This window comes from Quercus suber, unplaced genomic scaffold, assembly GCF_002906115.3.
Source record: "Quercus suber isolate HL8 unplaced genomic scaffold, Cork oak 2.0 scaffold_404, whole genome shotgun sequence".
NCBI classification, from domain to species: Eukaryota; Viridiplantae; Streptophyta; class Magnoliopsida; order Fagales; family Fagaceae; genus Quercus; species Quercus suber.
In genome coordinates this window covers 261,214-265,817 of record NW_027069855.1, presented here as the reverse complement: position 1 = coordinate 265,817, position 4,604 = coordinate 261,214, and positions in this window count along the sequence as shown.

The following is a 4,604-nucleotide window of genomic DNA, read 5'->3' as shown; positions in this document are numbered from 1 at the left end:
TTCCTTCACCTCCTCCACCTTGTGTCAAGCTCTCCCATTCTCTTGGTGCAAATAAAGCACGAGTTGACACTTCCCTCCGACTAGTTCTCCCTTGGGGCGGCTTCACCTGGGCCTCTGATTGTAGGAATAGCTAGGAATAGCAGGTGGCTATTAGCTTGTAAATTTACTTGTAACACAGGCCTACCTGAGCCTCTGATTGTAATATGTAATTTTTCTACGTTTGAATTAATAATATCAAGATCTTTTGTTTTTCTCCTCCGTTGTTTTTTTTTTTTTTTTTTTTTTTTACAATAAATACTTAAAATTTAGAACTCTTATCTTATTCAATCTGCTGTGAAACAAATACTTATAACTTGGAACGTTATCTTTTTCAATCTACCGTAAAACAAACACTTAGAACTTAGAACCTTATCTCTTTCAATCTACTGTAAAACAAATACTTATAACTTGGAACGTTATCTTTTTCAATCTACTATAAAACAAATACTTATAACTTGGAACGTTATCTTTTTCAATCTACCGTAAAACAAACACTTAGAACTTAGAACCTTATCTCTTTCAATCTACTGTAAAACAAATACTTATAACTTGGAACGTTTACCTGGTGCACCGGCCAGCACCCTAATCCTTCCCACAGAAGGCGCCAATTGTAGGGACTCAATTTGAATTGAGTGTTGGGTTTTCAGCCCAACAAGCCCGAATAATACATTTATAGAGAGTGGGCTGACAGGTTTAGGTGCTGGCCGTTGATCACCATGCCCAAACTTATTTTCAAAAATGGCTAAGTGTTTTCTTACAAAGGAGGGAATGCTCCTCGGCCTGTGGCCGAGGAGGCCTTCTTTCTTTTCTTTCTTCTTTGCTTTACTAGCTCTTCTTTTATAGTTTTAATCTTCCTATCTTTTGCTTCCATCTGTTGATTGTCTATTCGCCTTTTTCTCTGGTCGTCCATCCCATTAGAAGCTTTATCGATACTCAAGTGGCTCACTCTGACCAACGTTATCCTGCCAAGGGGTTACCTCTCCATTAATGCGGCCAGGGGGGTTAGTTGAGTGCATTAAATGCGAGAGTGACAGCTTACCTTGGAGTTAGCCACTCCCCGAAATTACTCTTGTCAGGCCGAGGACAAGGTGTCCTCGGCGTGGATTCAAGAGAATAGGCTTCCCCCCTTTTTCCTCAGAAATAGCTTGCGCTCCTCGGCATGGGCCTTGGGCCTGCTATATGAAGGACTGAGGCTATCAGGCCCACGGACCCCACAATAATTAAATTAAGATTTTTATCAACTTAGAAATTATAGTTGAAGAAGATAAGAAAAAAATTATATCTATTTTTTAAAATATTCTATAAATATTGCTGCAATTTAAGATGCATTAGACTTTTTTTATGTAAATGTTTTCTTTTTAAAATCTAAAAATTTAAAAAAAAATTCTGCAATTTAGTTTAGCTACTTGGCATAAACACAACGTTTAAGCCCAAATTATATATATATATATAATGGAATTTAGGCACTGCTCAACATACACAATCTTAACCGGACTCGTTAATGGTATCTTCCCATACACAAGTGCAGGGGGGTGCAGGGGGAAGCTGGGTCTAGCAACAGGGGTGGCATTGTAGTGTAGATTTTTATAAAAATAAAAAGGAAACAAACTGACAAACGTACACAATTCTATATAGCTATGTATTAAGTGTACAAGCTAGTCTGAGAGGGATTAATTAATATAATATAGTTGATCCAAACATATAATCTTAAGCTATTTTAAGTTAAGCGGTGTAATCGAGGGGTAAAAGTTTAGCCATCCAATTTAAGGGACTTTGTGACCTTCAATCTCTGCTTTCCCTCCTCTATAGACACTTCCAACTATATATATATATATATATGATGTATACGATCCTTGTGAAATGCAAAAGAAAATGTAAAGAAATTAGATAGATATATGATCAGATTTATATTTTCTCATTCCCATAGTTCTTTCTCTTTTTATTGATATTTCCTTTATTTTGTGTTAGGACATATGTGGAACGTATTAGGAACATATGTCATTTAGAATTGGCTAATCCTTTGACAAAACGCACTTTACTTGTAATTTGGTAGATTTAGGATGTGTTTAATACTTCAAAGAACAAGAGTTCAAGTCTAAGTATTGAAGCCATGCAAATCTATCCAAGAATCAAGTAAAGAAGTGTTGTTCTTTAAAACTCGACAAATGTATCTATCAAGATTTAAAATGTGAATCTCGACAGATAAGCTCGATAGTAGTATCTATCGAGAATTAAGAAAATTAGTTTTTCAGAACTGTTTTTCACGTATATCCAAGCTATATGTTTAGGTTTCACAACCCTAGACATATATAAGAATTATTTTAAAGGTCGTCTCAAAGGATGCAAAAAGTTTTTATTCAAGCATATTGTGACCGGAGACATATGCTCTAGTTCATCTTTCTCTTGAAAAAGCTACTGCGTTTGTACACCGTAGGGTTTTGTGACCAAGGAGCTTCTTGATCTTCATCGTGTGGATGAACTGAAAAACTTTGCAACCAACATCATTCTCAAGTTGGTATGTCAATCACGTACTGCAATCTGTGCATCGATAGGTTGGTCACGTACTTGGAGCCATGCATCAAAATGAGAGATTATCACTACATTACAAGTTCAATTGTGTATTGGGGTAAGGGTTCAACTGTAGGTTGGTATAAGGTACTAGGATTCCTTTACTTGTAACCGCTTGTTTTGATAACAGTGGATTCTTGGGAGTGGTGACCTTAAATTCACTCGGTAGGGTTTTTGCCTTGGAGGTTTTCCTCATTTGTAAACAAATCATCGTGTCAAATTTATTTTCCACTGCATTTAACTTAGTTGGTTATTTGTTTATGCTACCACGTGTATTGCATGTTAATTAACTTAATTAATTCACTTGGCTAATTAATTTGTTAATTTATCATAAGGGGTCAATACATTCTTGGCCTATCATTTCGTAACACTTTCAATCCATAAATATCTTTAACTAAAAAATAAATAAAGCTCCAAATGTTGCATCATCCGAAATAAAACAACAATAACTATAGTTTCTTATAACAAAAAGCCAATCATAATCAAAGTAATTTAATAAATTCTCCAAGCCTCTATCTTCATATTCAACCAAGCCCATTCAAGCTACAAACTCTTGATTAAGCCTTTTTTTGGAGATAATTACAATGTGCTGTTAACCCCGCAATTTAAACCCTTTCTTCTCTAAACCTTTCTTCTCTAAATCTTCAAGCACTTTATGTATAGGGAGGTACCAAGTCAATTAATAGGGCATTGGCTTCTCGATTGAACCTTAATATAAAGGTTATCAATGAAAGAGTGAGCTAGCTATACAGTCTAATAAATAATTGCAAACAATGTACATATGACAGAATAGAGTCAAGTTGCACATAAGTATTTTAAATTTTCTTTTCAATGTAGAAGACTCACATAATATTAGGGGTGTGCATGGGTCGGGTTGGGTTGGGTTGAAAGGATTTTTTGACCCAACCCACCATGGTGGGTAAAAAAAAAATTCAACCCAACCCAACCTATCACATAAGTTCAACCCAACCCAACCCAACTCACATGGGTCGGGTTGAATCCATGGGTTTGACAAATTTTTATTATTATTATTATTAAATTTATTAAATATATTATTATTAGTATATATATTATATAATATATTTTAAATATATATTAAATATGGGTGGGTCGGGTCGGGTTTGGCGGGTTTGTAATTTTATGATCCACACCCAACCCGACCCGCTATAAAAAAAAATTTGTGACCCAACCCAACCCACCAAGCCTTAAAAACCGACCCAACCCGGCGGGTCGGGTTTGGCGGGTCGGTGGGTTTTCTGCACACTCCTACATATAGTTCAAAAACAAATAATGATTGAACCACTTAAATCCTATTCATAACCATTCAAGATTTTAAAAGCATTAAAAAGCTCATAGAGATTTATTATTATATAGAAGCCGTTTGGTAATTTTGTAAGAACTAAAAAGTAAAGATTTAACCGTAGAATTTTAGTTGTATAATTTTTTGCGATAAAATGATTTAATTGAAAAGAGATTTAACAACTCGAGTGTTTGGGTGGGTTTCAGTGAGCTCAACTGGTAAAGTCTTTGATGGTTGAATAAGATATCTGGGGTTCAATCGCTGCCTACACCAAAAACTGATTGGTGTTTTGGTCTGATGAGCTATCATTAAGAGCGGACAACATAAATTGAAACTCTCTCAAAAAAAAAAACAAAAAAAAAAAAACAAAACAAAACAAAAACTCGGGTGTTTGGAAAATTACACAATACTTAAATGTTTTAGAACTGTTAAAATTTTTTTGATAACCAATTGTTAAAGAGCTTTAAATGTGGGAAATGACAACTGAAAGTAATGGTACAACTAATTAGTTTATTATAAAGCTTTGAAGTTTGATAAATGCCCAAATCATACCAACATATATCATAGCATTTTAATTAAAAAAACTAAGAAGTAACATTTAACCATATTCTACTTTCTTGTGTAGGCTTCCCAAGGAGACTCAAGCTTGGAACTAAGCTTCTCCTTTTTAGTTGTTTCTCACTCTTTTTCTCTCATG